The following is a 19,376-nucleotide window of genomic DNA, read 5'->3' on the forward strand; positions in this document are numbered from 1 at the left end:
GCAGCTTCAATGTATTTCTAGGACCTTCACATTGACGATGAAACACAGAAATCGCATCGGAATTAAATACAAAAGGCGCAATGCCGCCTTAAGTACAAGAATAGAGACTCTTCTTACAGTCGGTGCTTTGAGCATTCCCTGTGAGACCAGAATTAGTTTCCGATACACCACTCCAGGTTCAATGTATTCCTTGGACATTCACATTGACGATGAAACACAGAATTCGCATCGGAATGAAATACCAAAGGCAAACTGCCGCGTAAGTACAAGAATAGAGACTGTTCTTACAGTCGGTGCTTTCAGCATTCCCTGTGAGACCAGTATTATTTTCCGATACACCTCAGCAGGTTCAATGTATTCCTAGGAACTTCACATTGACGTAGAAACACAGAAATCGCATCGGAATTAAATACAAAAGGCACAATGTCGCCTTAAGTACAAGAATAGAGACTCTTCTTACAGTCGGTGCTTTGAGCATTCCCTGTGAGACCAGTATTAGTTTCCGATACACCACTGCCGGTTCAATGTAATCCTAGGACTTTCACATTGACGATGAAACACAGAAATCGCATCGGAATTTAATACAAGATGCACAATGTCGCCTTAAGTACAAGAATAGAGACTCTGCTTACAGTCGGTGCTTTGAGCATTCCCTGTGAGACTGGTATTAGTTTCCGATACACCTCAGCAGGTTCAATGTATTCCTTGGACCTTCACATTGACGATGAAACACTGATTACGCATCGGAATGAAATACAAAAGGCAAACTGCCGCGTAACTACAAGAATAGAGACTCGTCTTACAGTCGGTGCTTTCAGCATTTTCTGTGAGACCAGTATTATTTTCCGATGCACCTCAGCAGGTTCAATGTATTCCTAGGACCTTCACATTGACGATGAAACACAGAAATCGCATCGGATTTAAATACAAAATGCGCAATGCCGCCTTAAGTACGAGAATAGAGACTCTTCTTACAGTCGGTGCTTTGAGCATTCCCTGTGAGACCAGAATTAGTTTCCGATACACCACTCCAGGTTCAATGTATTCCTCGGACATTCACATTGACGATGAAACACAGTAATCGCATCGGAATGAAATAAAAAAGGCAAACTGCCGCGTAAGTACAAGAATAGAGACTCTTTTTACAGTCGGTGCTTTCAGCATTCCCTGTGAGAACAGTATTAGTTTCCGATACACCTCAGCAGGTTCAATGTATTCCTAGGACCTTCACATTGACGATGAAACACAGAAATCGCATCTGAATTAAATACAAAAGGCACAATGTCGCCTTAAGTACAAGAATAGAGACTCTCCTTACAGTCGGTGCTTTGAGCATTCCCTGTGAGACCAGTATTAGTTTCCGATACACCACTCCAGGCTCAGTGTATTCCTAGGACATTCACATTAAAGATGAAAGACAGAAATCGCATCGGAATGAAATACAAAACGGAAACTGCCGCGTAAGAACAAGAATAGAGACTCTTCTTACTGTCGGTGCTTTCAGCATTCCCTTGGAGAAAACTATTATTTTCCGATACACCTCAGCAGGTTCAATGTATTCCTAGGACCTTCACATTGACGATGAAACACAGATATCGCATCCGAATTAAATACAAAAGGCACAATGTCGCCTTAGGTATAAGAATAGAGACTTTTCTTACAGTCGGTGCTTTGAGCAATACCTGTGAGACCAGAATTAGTTTCCGATACACCACTCCAGGTTCAATGTATTCCTTGGACCTTCACATTGACGATGAAACACAGAAGTCGCATCGGAATGAAATACAAAAGGCAAACTGCCGCGTAAGTACACGAATAGAGACTCTTCTTACAGTCGGTGCTTTCAGCATTCCCTGTGAGACCAGTATTAGTTTCCGATACACCTCATCAGGTTCAATGTATTCCTAGGACCTTCACATTGACGATGAAACACAGAAATCGCATCTGGATTAAATACAAAAGGCACAATGTCGCCTTAAGTACAAGAATAGAGACTCTTCTTACAGTCGGTGCTTTGAGCATTCCCTGTGAGACCAGAATTAGTTTCCGATACACCACTCCAGGTTCAATGTATTCCTCGGACATTCACATTGACGATGAAACACAGAAATCGCATCGGAATGAGATACAAAAGGCAAACTGCCGCGTAAGTACAAGAATAGAGACTCTTTTTACAGTCGGTGCTTTCAGCATTCCTGTGAGACCAGTATTAGTTTCCAATACACCTCAGCAGGTTCAATGTATTCCTAGGACCTGTATTCCTAGGACCTTCACATTGACGATGAAACACAGAAATCTCATCGGAATTAAATACAAAAGGCACAATGCAGTCTTAAGTACAAGAATAGAGACTCTTCTTACAGTCGGTGCTTTCAGCATTCCCTGTGAGACCTGTATTAGTTTCCGATACACCACAGCAGGTTCAATGTATTCCTAGGACATTCACATTGACGATGAAACACAGAAATCGCATCGGAATTAAATACAAAAGGCTCAATGTCGCCTTAAGTACAAGAATAGAGACTCTTCTTACTGTCGGTGCTTTGAGCATTCCCTGTGAGACCAGTATTAGTTTCCGATACACCACTGCAGGTTCAATGTATTCCTTGGACCTTCACATTGACGATGAAACACAGAAATCTCATCGGAATTAAATACAAAAGGCACAATGCCGCATTAAGTACAAGAATAGAGACTCTTCTTACAGTCGGTGTTTAGAGCATTCCCTGTGAGACCAATATTAGTTTCCGATACACCACTGCAGGTACAATGTATTCCTTGGACCTTCACATTGACGTTGAAACACAGAAATCGCATCGGAATTAAATACAAAAGGCACAATGTCGCCTTAAGTACAAGAATAGAGACTCATCTTATAGTCGGTGCTTTGAGCATTCCCTGTGAGACCAGTATTTGTTTGCGATACACCTCAGCAGGTTCAATGTATTCCTAGGACCTTCACGTTGACGATGAAACACTGATTACGCATCGGAATTAAATACAAAAGGCACAATGTCGCCTTAAGTACAAGAATAGGGACTCTTCTTACAGTTGGTGCTTTGTGCTTTCCCTGTGAGACCAGTATTAGTTTCCGATACACCACTGCAGGTTCAATGTATTCCTTGGACCTTCACATTGACGACGAAAAACAGAAATCGCATCGGAATGAAATACAAAAGGTGCAATGCCGCCTTAAGTACAAGAATAGAGACTCTTCTTACAGTCGGTGCTTTGAGCATTCCCTGTGAGACCAGTATTAGTGTCCGATACACCACTGCAGGTCCAATGTATTCCTTGCACCTGCACGTTGACGATGAAACACAGAAATCGCGTCGGAATTAAATACAAAAGGCGCAATGCCGCCTTAAGTACAAGAATAGAGACTCTTCTTACAGTCGGTGCTTTGAGCATTCCCTTTGAGACCAGTAGTAGTTTCTGATACACCACTGCAGGTTCAATGTATTCCTTGGACCTTCACATTGACGATGAAACACAGAAATGTCATCGGAATTAAATACAAAAGGCACAATGCCGTCTTAAGTACAAGAATAGAGACTCTTCTTACAGTCGGAGCTTTCAGCATTCCCTGTGAGACCTGTATTAGTTTCCGATACACCACTCCAGGTTCAATGTATTCCTTGGACATTCACATTGACGATGAAACACAGAAATCGCATCGGAATGAAATACAAAAGGCAAACTGCAGCGTAAGTACAAGAATAGAGACTCTTCTCACAGTCGGTGCTTTCAGCATTCCCTGTGAGACCAGTATTAGTTTCCGATACACCTCAGCAGGTTCAATGTATTCCTAGGACCTTCACATTGACGATGAAACACAGAAATCGCATCTGAATTAAATACAAAAGGCACAATGTCGCCTTAAGTACAAGAATAGAGACTCTCCTTACAGTCGGTGCTTTGAGCATTCCCTGTGAGACCAGTATTAGTTTCCGATACACCACTCCAGGCTCAGTGTATTCCTAGGACATTCACATTAAAGATGAAAGACAGAAATCGCATCGGAATGAAATACAAAAGGGAAACTGCCGCGTAAGTACAAGAATAGAGACTCTTCTTACAGTCGGTGCTTTCAGCATTCCCTTGGAGAAAACTATTATTTTCCGATACACCTCAGCAGGTTCAATGTATTCCTAGGACCTTCACATTGACGATGAAACACAGATATCGCATCCGAATTAAATACAAAAGGCACAATGTCGCCTTAAGTATAAGAATAGAGACTTTTCTTACAGTCGGTGCTTTGAGCAATACCTGTGAGACCAGAATTAGTTTCCGATACACCACTCCAGGTTCAATGTATTCCTTGGACCTTCACATTGACGATGAAACACAGAAGTCACATCGGAATGAAATACAAAAGGCAAACTGCCGCGTAAGTACACGAATAGAGACTCTTCTTACAGTCGGTGCTTTCAGCATTCCCTGTGAGACCAGTATTAGTTTCCGATACACCTCAGCAGGTTCAATGTATTCCTAGGACCGTCACATTGACGATGAAACACAGAAATCGCATCGGAATTAAATACAAAAGGCTCAATGTCGCCTTAAGTACAAGAATAGAGACTCTTCTTACTGTCTGTGCTTTGAGCATTCCCTGTGAGACCAGTATTAGTTTCCGATACACCACTGCAGGTTCAATGTATTCCTTGGACCTTCACATTGACGATGAAACACAGAAATCTCATCGGAATTAAATACAAAAGGCACAATGCCGCATTAAGTACAAGAATAGAGACTCTTCTTACAGGCGGTGTTTAGAGCATTCCCTGTGAGACCAATATTAGTTTCCGATACACCACTGCAGGTTCAATGTATTCCTTGGACCTTCACATTGACGTTGAAACACAGAAATCGCATCGGAATTAAATACAAAAGGCACAATGTCGCCTTAAGTACAAGAATAGAGACTCATCTTATAGTCGGTGCTTTGAGCATTCCCTGTGAGACCAGTATTTGTTTCCGATACACCTCAGCAGGTTCAATGTATTCCTAGGACCTTCACATTGACGATGAAACACTGATTACGCATCGGAATTAAATACAAAAGGCACAATGTCGCCTTAAGTACAAGAATAGGGACTCTTCTTACAGTCGGTGCTTTGTGCTTTCCCTGTGAGACCAGTATTAGTTTCCGATACACCACTGCAGGTTCAATGTATTCCTTGGACCTTCACATTGACGACGAAAAACAGAAATCGCATCGGAATGAAATACAAAAGGTGCAATGCCGCCTTATGTACAAGAATAGAGACTCTTCTTACAGTCGGTGCTTTGAGCATTCCCTGTGAGACCAGTATTAGTTTCCGATACACCACTGCAGGTCCAATGTATTCCTTGCACCTGCACGTTGACGATGAAACACAGAAATCGCGTCGGAATTAAATACAAAAGGCGCAATGCCGCCTTAAGTACAAGAATAGAGACTCTTCTTACAGTCGGAGCTTTCAGCATTCCCTGTGAGACCTGTATTAGTTTCCGATACACCACTCCAGGTTCAATGTATTCCTTGGACATTCACATTGACGATGAAACACAGAAATCGCATCGGAATGAAATACAAAAGGCAAACTGCAGCGTAAGTACAAGAATAGAGACTCTTCTCACAGTCGGTGCTTTCAGCATTCCCTGTGAGACCAGTATTAGTTTCCGATACACCTCAGCAGGTTCAATGTATTCCTAGGACCTTCACATTGACGATGAAACACAGAAATCGCATCTGAATTAAATACAAAAGGCACAATGTCGCCTTAAGTACAAGAATAGAGACTCTCCTTACAGTCGGTGCTTTGAGCATTCCCTGTGAGACCAGTATTAGTTTCCGATACACCACTCCAGGCTCAGTGTATTCCTAGGACATTCACATTAAAGATGAAAGACAGAAATCGCATCGGAATGAAATACAAAAGGGAAACTGCCGCGTAAGTACAAGAATAGAGACTCTTCTTACAGTCGGTGCTTTCAGCATTCCCTTGGAGAAAACTATTATTTTCCGATACACCTCAGCAGGTTCAATGTATTCCTAGGACCTTCACATTGACGATGAAACACAGATATCGCATCCGAATTAAATACAAAAGGCACAATGTCGCCTTAAGTATAAGAATAGAGACTTTTCTTACAGTCGGTGCTTTGAGCAATACCTGTGAGACCAGAATTAGTTTCCGATACACCACTCCAGGTTCAATGTATTCCTTGGACCTTCACATTGACGATGAAACACAGAAGTCACATCGGAATGAAATACAAAAGGCAAACTGCCGCGTAAGTACACGAATAGAGACTCTTCTTACAGTCGGTGCTTTCAGCATTCCCTGTGAGACCAGTATTAGTTTCCGATACACCTCAGCAGGTTCAATGTATTCCTAGGACCTTCACATTGACGATGAAACACAGAAATCGCATCTGGATTAAATACAAAAGGCACAATGCCGCCTTAAGTACAAGAATAGAGACTCTTCTCACAGTCGGTGCTTTTAGCATTCCCTGTGAGACCAGTATTAGTTTCCAATACACCGCTCCAGGTTCAATGTATTCCTTGGACATTCACATTGACGATGAAAGACAGAAATCGCATTGGAATGAAATACAAAAAGCAAACTGCCGCGTAAGTACAAGAATGGAGACTCTTCTTACAGTCGGTGTTTTCAGCATTCCCTTTGAGACCAGTATTAGTTTCCGATACACCTCTGCAGGTTCAATGTATTCCTAGGACCGTCACATTGACGATGAAACACAGAAATCGCATCGGAATTAAATACAAAAGGCAAAATGTCGACTTAAGTACAAGAATAGAGACTCTTCTGACACTCGGTGTTTTGAGCATCCCCTGTGAGACCAGTATTAATTTAAGATACACAACTGCAGGTTCAATGTATTCCTTGGACCTTCACATTGACGATGAAACACTGATTACGCATCGGAATGAAATACAAAAGGCAAACTGCCGCGTAACTACAAGAATGGAGACTCGTCTTACAGTCGGTGCTTTCAGCATTTTCTGTGAGACCAGTATTATTTTCCGATGCACCTCAGCAGGTTCAATGTATTCCTAGGACCTTCACATTGACGATGAAACACAGAAATCGCATCGGATTTAAAAACAAATTGCGCAATGCCGCCTTAAGTACGAGAATAGAGACTCTTCTTGCAGTCGGTGCTTTGAGCATTCCCTGTGAGGCCAGAATTAGTTTCCGATACACCACTCCAGGTTCAATGTATTCCTCGGACATTCACATTGACGATGAAACACAGAAATCGCAACGGAATGAAATACAAAAGGCAAACTGCCGCGTAAGTACAAGAATAGAGACTCTTTTTACAGTCGGTGCTTTCAGCATTCCTGTGAGACCAGTATTAGTTTCCAATACACCTCAGCAGGTTCAATGTATTCCTAGGACCTTCACATTGACGATGAAACACAGAAATCTCATCGGAATTAAATACAAAAGGCACAATGCCGTCTTAAGTACAAGAATAGAGACTCTTCTTACAGTCGGTGCTTTCAGCATTCCCTGTGAGACCTGTATTAGTTTCCGATACACCACAGCAGGTTCAATGTATTCCTATGACCTTCATATTGACGATGAAACACAGAAATCGCATCGGAATTAAATACAAAAGGCTCAATGTCGCCTTAAGTACAAGAATAGAGACTCTTCTTACAGTCGGTGCTTTGAGCATTCCCTGTGAGACCAGTATTAGTTTCCGATACACCACTGCTGGTTCAATATATTCCTTGGACCTTCACATTGACGATGAAACACAGAAATCTCATCGGAATTAAATACAAAAGGCACAATGCCGCAATAAGTACAAGAATAGAGACTCTTCTTACAGTCGGTGTTTAGAGCATTCCCTGTGAGACCAGTATTAGTTTCCGATACACCACTGCAGGTTCACTGTATTCCTTGGACCTTCACATTGACGTTGAAACACAGAAATCGCATCGGAATTAAATACAAAAGGCACAATGTCGCCTTAAGTACAAGAATAGAGACTCATCTTATAGTCAGTGCTTTGAGCAATCCCTGTGATACCAGTATTAGTTTCCGATACACCTCAGCAGGTTCAATGTATTCCTAGGACCTTCACATTGACGATGAAACACAGAAATCGCATCGGAATTAAATACAAAAGGCACAATGTCGCCTTAAGTACAAGAATAGGGACTCTTCTTACAGTCGGTGCTTTGAGCTTTCCCTGTGAGACCAGTATTAGTTTCCGATACACCACTGCAGGTTCAATGTATTCCTTGGACCTTCACATTGACGACGAAAATCAGAAATCGCATCGGAATGAAATACAAAAGGTGCAATGCCGCCTTAAGTACAAGAATAGAGACTCTTCTTACAGTCGGTGCTTTGAGCATTCCCTGTGAGACCTGTATTAGTTTCCGATACACCACTGCAGGTTCAATGTATTCCTTGCACCTACACGTTGACGATGAAACACAGAAATCGCGTCGGAATTAAATACAAAAGGCGCAATGCCGCCTTAAGTACAAGAATAGAGACTCTTCTTCCAGTCGGTGCTTTGAGCATTCCCTTTGAGACCAGTAGTAGTTTCTGATACACCACTGCAGGTTCAATGTATTCCTTGGACCTTCACATTGACGATGAAACACAGAAATCGCATCAGAATTAAATACAAAAGGCGCAATGCCGCCATAAAACAAGAATAGAGGCTCTTCTTACAGTCGGTGCTTTGAGCATTCCCTGTGAGACCAGTATTAGTTTCTGATACACCACTGCAGGTTCAATGTATTCCTGGGACCTTCACATTGACGATGAAACACAGAAATCGCATCGGAATTAATTACAAAAGGCACAATGCCGTCATAAGTACAAGAATAGAGACTCTTCTTACAGTCGGTGCTTTGAGCATTCCCTGTGAGACCAGTATTAGATTCCGATACACCACTGCAGGTTCAATGTATTCCTTGGATCTTCACATTGACGATGAATCACAGAAATCGCATCGGAATTAAATCCAAAAGTGCAATGCCGCCTTAAGTACAAGAATAGAGACTCTTCTTATAGTCGGTGCTTTGAGGATTCCCTGTGAGACCAGTATTAGTATCCGATACACCACTGCAGGTTCAATGTATTCCTTGCACCTTCACATTGGCGATGAAACACAGAAATCGCATCGGAATGAAATACAAAAGGCGCAATGACGCCTTAAGTACAAGAATAGACACTCTTATTACAGTCGGTGCTTTGCGCATTCCCTGTGAGACCAGAATTAGTTTCCGATACACCACTCCAGGTTCGATGTATTCCTTGGACATTCACATTAACGATGAAACACGGATATCGCATCGGAATGAAATAAAAAAGGCAAACTGCCGCGTAAGTACAAGTATAGAGACTCTTCTTACAGTCGGTGCTTTCAGAATTCCCTGTGAGACCAGTATTAGCTTCCGATACACCTCTGCAGGTTCAATGTATTCCTAGGACCTTCACATTGACGGTGAAACACAGAAATCGCATCGGAATTCAATACAAAAGGCACAATGTCGCCTTAAGTACAAGAATACAGACTCTTCTTACAGTCGATGTTTGAGCATTCCCTGTGAGACCAGTATTAGTTTCCGATACACGTCTGCAGGTTCAATGTATTCCTTGGACCTTCACATTGACGATGAAACACAGAAATCGCATCGGAATTAAATACAAAAGGCACAATGCCGTCTTAAGTACAAGAATAGAGACTCTTCTTGCAGTCGGTGCTTTCAGCATTCCCTGTGAGACCAGTATTAGTTTCCGATACACCTCAGCAGGTTCAATGTATTCCTAGGACCTTCACATTGACGATGAAACACAGAAATCGCATCGGAAATAAATACAAAAGGCACAATGCCACCTTAAGTACAAGAATAGAGACTCTTCTTACAGTCGGTGCTTTCAGCATTCCCTGTGAGACCAGTATTAGTTTCCGATACACCACTCCAGGTTCAATGTATTCCTTGGACCTTCACATTGACGTTGAAACACAGAAATCGCATCGGAATTAAATACAAAAGGCGCAATGCCGCCTTAAGTACAAGAATAGAGACTCTTCTTACAGTCGGTGCTTTGAGCATTCCCTGTGAGACCAGTATTGGTTTCCGATACACCACTGCAGGTTCAATGTATTCCTTGCAACTTCACATTGACGATGAAACACAGAAATCGCATCGGAATTAAATACTAAAGGCGCAATGCCGCCTTAAGTACAAGAATAGAGACTCTTCTTACAGTCGGTGCTTTGAGCATTCCCTGTGAGACCAGAATTAGTTTCCGATACACCACTCCAGGTTCAATGTATTCCTTGGACATTCACATTAACGATGAAACACAGATATCGCATCGGAAAGAAATATAAAAGGCAAACTGCCGGGTAAGTACAAGAATAGAGGCTCTTCTTACAGTCGGTGCTTTCAGAATTCCCTGTGAGACCAGTATTAGCTTCCGATACACCACTGCAGGTTCAATGTATTCCTAGGACCTCCAAATTGACGGTGAAACACAGAAATCGCATCGGAATTAAATACAAAAGGCACAATGTCGCCTTAAGTACAAGAATAGAGACTCTTCTTACAGTGTGTGCTTTGAGCATTCCCTGTGAGACCAGTATTAGTTTGCGATACAGCACCGCAGGTTCAATGTATTCCTTGGACCTTCACATTGACGATGAATCACAGAAATCGCATCGGAATTAAATACAAAAGGCACAATGCCGTCTTAAGTACAAGAATAGAGACTCTTCTTACAGTCGGTGCTTTCAGCATTCCCTGTGAGACCAGTATTAGTTTCCGATACAGCTCAGCAGGTTCAATGTATTCCTAGGACCTTCACATTGACGATGAAACACAGAAATCGCATCGGAAATAAATACAAAAGGCACAATGCCACGTTAAGTACAAGAATAGAGACTCTTCCTTCAGTCGGTGCTTTGAGCATTCCCTGTGAGACCAGTATTAGTTTCCGATACACCACTCCAGGTTCAATGTATTCCTTGGACCTTCACATTGACGTTGAAACACAGAAATCACATCGGAATTAAATACAAAAGGCGCATTGACGCATTAAGTACAAGAATAGAGACTCTTCTTACAGTCGGTGCTTTGAGCAATCCCTGTGAGACCAGTATTAGTTTCTGATACACCACTGCAGGTTCAATGTATTCCTTGGACCTTCACATTGACGATGAAACACAGAAATCGCATCGGAATTAATTACAAAAGGCACAATGCCGTCATAAGTACAAGAATAGAGACTCTTCTTACAGTCGGTGCTTTGAGCATTCCCTGTGAGACCAGTATTAGTTTCCGATACACCACTCCAGGTTCAATGTATTCCTTGGACATTCACATTAACGATGAAACACAGATATCGCATCGGAATGAAATATAAAAGGCAAACTGCCGGGTAAGTACAAGAATAGGGGCTCTTCTTACAGTCGGTGCTTTCAGAATTCCCTGTGAGACCAGTATTAGCTTCCGATACACCACTGCAGGTTCAATGTATTCCTAGGACCTTCAAATTGACGGTGAAACACAGAAATCGCATCGGAATTAAATACAAAAGGCACAATGTCGCCTTAAGTACAAGAATAGAGACTCTTCTTACAGTCTGTGCTTTGAGCATTCCCTGTGAGACCAGTATTAGTTTGCGATACAGCACTGCAGGTTCAATGTATTCCTTGGACCTTCACATTGACGATGAAACACAGAAATCGCATCGGAATTAAATACAAACGGCACAATGCCGTCTTAAGTACAAGAATAGAGACTCTTCTTACAGTCGGTGCTTTCAGCATTCCCTGTGAGACCAGTATTAGTTTCCGATACACCTCAGCAGGTTCAATGTATTCCTAGGACCTTCACATTGACGATGAAACACAGAAATCGCATCGGAAATAAATACAAAAGGCACAATGCCACGTAAGTACAAGAATAGAGACTCTTCCTTCAGTCGGTGCTTTGAGCATTCCCTGTGAGACCAGTATTAGTTTCCGATACACCACTCCAGGTTCAATGTATTCCTTGGACCTTCACATTGACGTTGAAACACAGAAATCGCATCGGAATTAAATACAAAGGTCGCAATGCCGCATTAAGTACAAGAATAGAGACTCTTCTTACAGTCGGTGCTTTGAGCAATCCCTGTGAGACCAGTATTAGTTTCTGATACACCATTGCAGGTTCAATGTATTCCTTGGACCTTCACATTGACGATGAAACACAGAAATCGCATCGGAATTAATTACAAAAGGCACAATGCCGTCATAAGTACAATAAGTACAAGAATAGAGACTCTTCTTACAGTCGGTGCTTTGAGCATTACCTGTGAGACCAGAATTAGTTTCCGATACACCACTCCAGGTTCAATGTATTCCTTGGACATTCACATTGACGATGAAACACAGATATCGCATGGGAATGAAATATAAAAGGCTTACTGCCGGGTAAGTACAAGAATAGAGGCTCTTCTTACAGTCGGTGATTTCAGATTTCCCTGTGAGACCAGTATTAGCTTCCGATACACCACTGCAGGTTCAATGTATTCCTAGGACCTTCAAATTGACGGTGAAACACAGAAATCGCATCGGAATTAAATACAAAAGGCACAATGTCGCCTTAAGTACAAGAATAGAGACTCTTCTTACAGTCTGTGCTTTGAGCATCCCTGTGAGACCAGTATTAGTTTGCGATACAGCACTGCAGGTTCAACGTATTCCTTGGACCTTCACATTCACGATGAAACACAGAAATCGCATCGGAATTAAATACAAAAGGCACAATGCCGTCTTAAGTACAAGAATAGAGACTCTTCTTACAGTCGGTGCTTTCAGCATTCCCTGTGAGACCAGTATTAGTTTCCGATACACCTCAGCCGGTTCAATGTATTCCTAGGACCTTCACATTGACGATGAAACACAGAAATCGCATCGGAAATAAATACAAAAGGCACAATGCCACGTTAAGTACAACAATAGAGACTCTTCCTTCAGTCGGTGCTTAGAGCATTCCCTGTGAGACCAGTATTAGTTTCCGATACACCACTCCAGGTTCAATGTATTCCTTGGACCTTCCCATTGACGTTGAAACACAGAAATCGCATCGGAATTAAATACAAAAGGCGCAATGCCGCATTAAGTACAAGAATAGAGACTCTTCTTACAGTCGGTGCTTTGAGCAATCCCTGTGAGACCAGTATTAGTTTCTGATACACCACTGCAGGTTCAATGTATTCCTTGGACCTTCACATTGACGATGAAACACAGAAATCGCATCGGAATTAATTACAAAAGGCACAATGCCGTCATAAGTACAAGAATAGAGACTCTTCTTATAGTCGGTGCTTTGAGCATTCCCTGTGAGACCAGAATTAGTTTCCGATACACATCTGCAGGTTCAATGTATTCCTAGGACCTTCACATTGACGATGAAACACAGAAATCGCATCGGAATTAAATACAAAAGGCACAATGCCGTCTTAAGTACAAGAATAGAGACTCTTCTTGCAGTCGGTGCTTTCAGCATTCCCTGTGAGACCAGTATTAGTTTCCGATACACCTCAGCAGGTTCAATGTATTCCTAGGACCTTCACATTGACGATGAAACACAGAAATCGCATCGGAAATAAATACAAAAGGCACAATGCCACCTTAAGTACAAGAATAGAGACTCTTCTTACAGTCGGTGCTTTGAGCATTCCCTGTGAGACCAGTATTACTTTCCGATACACCACTCCAGGTTTAATGTATTCCTTGGACCTTCACATTGACGTTGAAACACAGAAATCGCATCGGAATTAAATACAAAAGGCGCAATGCCGCATTAAGTACAAGAATAGAGACACTTCTTACAGTCGGTGCTTTGAGCAATCCCTGTGAGTCCTGTATTAGTTTCTGATACACCACTGCAGTTTCAATGTATTCCTTGGACCTTCACATTGATGATGAAACACAGAAATCGCATCGGAATTAATTACAAAAGGCACAATGCCGTCATAAGTACAAGAATAGAGACTCTTCTTACAGTCGGTGCTTTGAGCATTCCCTGTGAGACCAGTATTAGTGTCCGATACACCTCTGCAGGTTCAATGTATTCCTTGGACATTCACATTGACGATGAAACACAGAAATCGCATCGGAATTAAATACAAAAGGCACAATGCCGTCTTTAGTACAAGAATAGATTCTCTTCTTGCAGTCGGTGCTTTTAGCATTCCCTGTGAGACCAGTATTAGTTTCTGGTACACCACTGCAGGTTCAATGTATTCCTTGGACCTTCACATTGACGATGAAACACAGATATCGCATCGGAATTAATTACAAAAGGCACAATGGCGTCATAAGTACAAGAATAGAGACTCTTCTTACAGTCGGTGCTTTGAGCAATCCCTGTGAGACCAGTATTAGTTTCCGATACACCACTGCAGTTTCAATGTATTCCTTAGTCCTTCACATTGACGATGAAACACAGAAATAGCATCGGAATTAAATACAAAAGGTGCAATGCCGCCTTAAGTACAAGAATAGAGACTCTTCTTACAGTCGGTGCTTTGAGCATTCCCTGTGAGACCAGTATTGGTTTCCGATACACCACTGCAGGTTCAATGTATTCCTTGCAACTTCACATTGACGATGAATCACAGAAATCGCATCGGAATTAAATACAAAAGGCGCAATGCCGCCTTAAGTACAAGAATAGAGACTCTTCTTACAGTCGGTGCTTTGAGCATTCCCTGTGAGACCAGAATTAGTTTCCGATACACCACTCCAGGTTCAATGTATTCCTTGGACATTCACATTAACGATGAAACACAGATATCGCATCGGAATGAAATATAAAAGGCAAACTGCCGCGTAGGTACAAGAATAGAGGCTCTTCTTACAGTGGGTGCTTTCAGAATTCCCTGTGAGACCAGTATAAACTTCCGATACACCACTGCAGGTTCAATGTATTCCTAGGACCTTCAAATTGACGGTGAAACACAGAAATCGCATCGGAATTAAATACAAAAGGCACAATGTCGCCTTAAGTACAAGAATAGAGACTCTTCTTACAGTCTGTGCTTTGAGCATTCCCTGTGAGACCAGTATTAGTTTCCGATACACCTCAGCAGGTTCCATGTATTCCTAGGACCTTCACATTGACGATGAAACACAGAAATCGCATCGGAATTAAATACAAAAGGCGCAATGCCGCATTAAGTACAAGAATAGAGACTCTTCTTACAGTCGGTGCTTTGAGCAATCCCTGTGAGACCAGTATTAGTTTCTGATACACCACTGCAGGTTCAATGTATTCCTTGGACCTTCACATTGACGATGAAACACAGAAATCGCATCGGAATTAGTTACAAAAGGCACAATGCCGTCATAAGTACAAGAATAGAGACTCTTCTTACAGTCGGTGCTTTGAGCATTCCCTGTGAGACCAGTATTAGTTTCCGATACACGTCTGCAGGTTCAATGTATTCCTTGGACCTTCACATTGACGATGAAACACAGAAATCGCATCGGAATTAAATACAAAAGGCACAATGCCGTTTTAAGTACAAGAATAGAGACTCTTCTTGCAGTCGGTGCTTTCAGCATTCCCTGTGAGACCAGTATTAGTTTCCGATACACCTCAGCAGGGTCAATGTATTCCTAGGACCTTCACATTGACGATGAAACGCAGAAATCGCATCGGAAATAAATACAAAAGGCACAATGCCACCTTAAGTACAAGAATAGAGACTCTTCTTACAGTCGGTGCTTTGAGCATTCCCTGTGAGACCAGAATTAGTTTCCGATACACCACTCCAGGTTCAATGTATTCCTTGGACATTCACATTAACGATGAAACACAGATATCGCATCGGAATGAAATATAAAAGGCAAACTGCCGGGTAAGTACAAGAATAGGGGCTCTTCTTACAGTCGGTGCTTTCAGAATTCCCTGTGAGACCAGTATTAGCTTCTGATACACCACTGCAGGTTCAATGTATTCCTAGGACCTTCAAATTGACGGTGAAACACAGAAATCGCATCGGAATTAAATACAAAAGGCACAATGTCGCCTTAAGTACAAGAATAGAGACTCTTCTTACAGTCTGTGCTTTGAGCATTCCCTGTGAGACCAGTATTAGTTTGCGATACAGCACTGCAGGTTCAATGTATTCCTTGGACCTTCACATTGACGATGAAACACAGAAATCGCATCGGAATTAAATACAAAAGGCACAATGCCGTCTTAAGTACAAGAATAGAGACTCTTCTTACAGTCGGTGCTTTCAGCATTCCCTGTGAGACCAGTATTAGTTTCCGATACACCTCAGCAGGTTCAATGTATTCCTAGGACCTTCACATTGACGATGAAACACAGAAATCGCATCGGAAATAAATACAAAAGGCACAATGCCACGTTAAGTACAAGAATAGAGACTCTTCCTTCAGTCGGTGCTTTGAGCATTCCCTGTGAGACCAGTATTAGTTTCCGATACACCACTCCAGGTTCAATGTATTCCTTGGACCTTCACATTGACGTTGAAACACAGAAATCGCATCGGAATTAAATACAAAAGGCGCAATGCCGCATTAAGTACAAGAATAGAGACTCTTCTTACAGTCGGTGCTTTGAGCAATCCCTGTGAGACCAGTGTTAGTTTCTGATACACCATTGCAGGTTCAATGTATTCCTTGGACCTTCACATTGACGATGAAACACAGAAATCGCATCGGAATTAATTACAAAAGGCACAATGCCGTCATAAGTACAAGAATAGAGACTCTTCTTACAGTCGGTGCTTTGAGCATTACCTGTGAGACCAGAATTAGTTTCCGATACACCACTCCAGGTTCAATGTATTCCTTGGACATTCACATTGACGATGAAACACAGATATCGCATCGGAATGAAATATAAAAGGCAAACTGCCGGGTAAGTACAAGAATAGAGGCTCTTCTTACAGTCGGTGATTTCAGAATTCCCTGTGAGACCAGTATTAGCTTCCGATACACCACTGCAGGTTCAATGTATTCCTAGGACCTTCAAATTGACGGTGAAACACAGAAATCGCATCGGAATTAAATACAAAAGGCACAATGTCGCCTTAAGTACAAGAATAGAGACTCATCTTACAGTCTGTGCTTTGAGCATTCCCTGTGAGACCAGTATTAGTTTGCGATACAGCACTGCAGGTTCAATGTATTCCTTGGACCTTCACATTGACGATGAAACACAGAAATCGCATCGGAATTAAATACAAAAGGCACAATGCCGTCTTAAGTACAAGAATAGAGACTCTTCTTACAGTCGGTGCTTTCAGCATTCCCTGTGAGACCAGTATTAGTTTCCGATACACCTCAGCAGGTTCAATGTATTCCTAGGACCTTCACATTGACGATGAAACACAGAAATCGCATCGGAAATAAATACAAAAGGCACAATGCCACGTTAAGTACAAGAATAAAGACTCTTCCTTCAGTCGGTGCTTTGAGCATTCCCTGTGAGACCAGTATTAGTTTCCGATACACCACTCCAGGTTCAATGTATTCCTTGGACCTTCACATTGACGTTGAAACACAGAAATCGCATCGGAATTAAATACAAATGGCGCAATGCCGCATTAAGTACAAGAATAGAGACTCTTCTTACAGTCGGTGCTTTGAGCAATCCCTGTGAGACCAGTATTAGTTTCTGATACACCACTGCAGGTTCAATGTATTCCTAGGACCTTCACATTGACGATGAAACGCAGAAATCGCATCGGAAATAAATACAAAAGGCACAATGCCACCTTAAGTACAAGAATAGAGACTCTTCTTACAGTCGGTGCTTTGAGCATTCCCTGTGAGACCAGAATTAGTTTCCGATACACCACTCCAGGTTCAATGTATTCCTTGGACATTCACATTGACGATGAAACACAGATATCGCATCGGAATGAAATATAAAAGGCAAACTGCCGGGTAAGTACAAGAATAGAGGCTCTTCTTACAGTCGGTGATTTCAGAATTCCCTGTGAGACCAGTATTAGCTTCCGATACACCACTGCAGGTTCAATGTATTCCTAGGACCATCAAATTGACGGTGAAACACAGAAATCGCATCGGAATTAAATACAAAAGGCACAATGTCGCCTTAAGTACAAGAATAGAGACTCTTCTTACAGTCTGTGCTTTGAGCATTCCCTGTGAGAGCAGTATTAGTTTGCGATACAGCACTGCAGGTTCAATGTATTCCTTGGACCTTCACATTGACGATGAAACACAGAAATCGCTTCGGAATTAAATACAAAAGGCACAATGCCGTCTTAAGTACAAGAATAGAGACTCTTCTTACAGTCGGTGCTTTCAGCATTCCCTGTGAGACCAGTATTAGTTTCTGATACACCTCAGCAGGTTCAATGTATTCCTAGGACCTTCACATTGACGATGAAACACAGAAATCGCATCGGAAATAAATACATAAGGCACAATGCCACGTTAAGTACAAGAATAGAGACTCTTCCTTCAGTCGGTGCTTTGAGCATTCCCTGTGAGACCAGTATTAGTTTCCGATACACCACTCCAGGTTCAATGTATTCCTTGGACCTTCACATTGACGTTGAAACACAGAAATCGCATCGGAATTAAATACAAAAGGCGCAATGCCGCATTAAGTACAAGAATAGAGACTCTTCTTACAGTCGGTGCTTTGAGCAATCCCTGTGAGACCAGTATTAGTTTCTGATACACCACTGCAGGTTCAATGTATTCCTTGGACCTTCACATTGACGATGAAACACAGAAATCGAATCGGAATTAATTACAAAAGGCACAATGCCGTCATAAGAACAAGAATAGAGACTCTTCTTACAGTCGGTGCTTTGAGCAATCCCTGTGAGTCCTGTATTAGTTTCTGATACACCACTGCAGTTTCAATGTATTCCTTGGACCTTCACATTGATGATGAAACACAGAAATCGCATCGGAATTAATTACAAAAGGCACAATGCCGTCATAAGTACAAGAATAGAGACTCTTCTTACAGTCGGTGCTTTGAGCATTCCCTGTGAGACCAGTATTAGTGTCCGATACACCTCTGCAGGTTCAATGTATTCCTTGGACCTTCACATTGACGATGAAACACAGAAATCGCATCGGAATTAAATACAAAAGGCACAATGCCGTCGTTAGTACAAGAATAGATTCTCTTCTTGCAGTCGGTGCTTTCAGCATTCCCTGTGAGACCAGTACTAGTTTCCGATACACCTCAGCAGGTTCAATGTATTCCTAGGACCTTCACATTGACGACGAAACACAGAAATCGCATCGGAAATAAATTCAAAAGGCACAATGCCACCTTAAGTACAAGAATAGAGACTCTTCTTACA

Source organism: Schistocerca serialis, chromosome 3 (genome assembly GCF_023864345.2).
Source record: "Schistocerca serialis cubense isolate TAMUIC-IGC-003099 chromosome 3, iqSchSeri2.2, whole genome shotgun sequence".
In the NCBI taxonomy this organism is placed as follows: Eukaryota; Metazoa; Arthropoda; class Insecta; order Orthoptera; family Acrididae; genus Schistocerca; species Schistocerca serialis.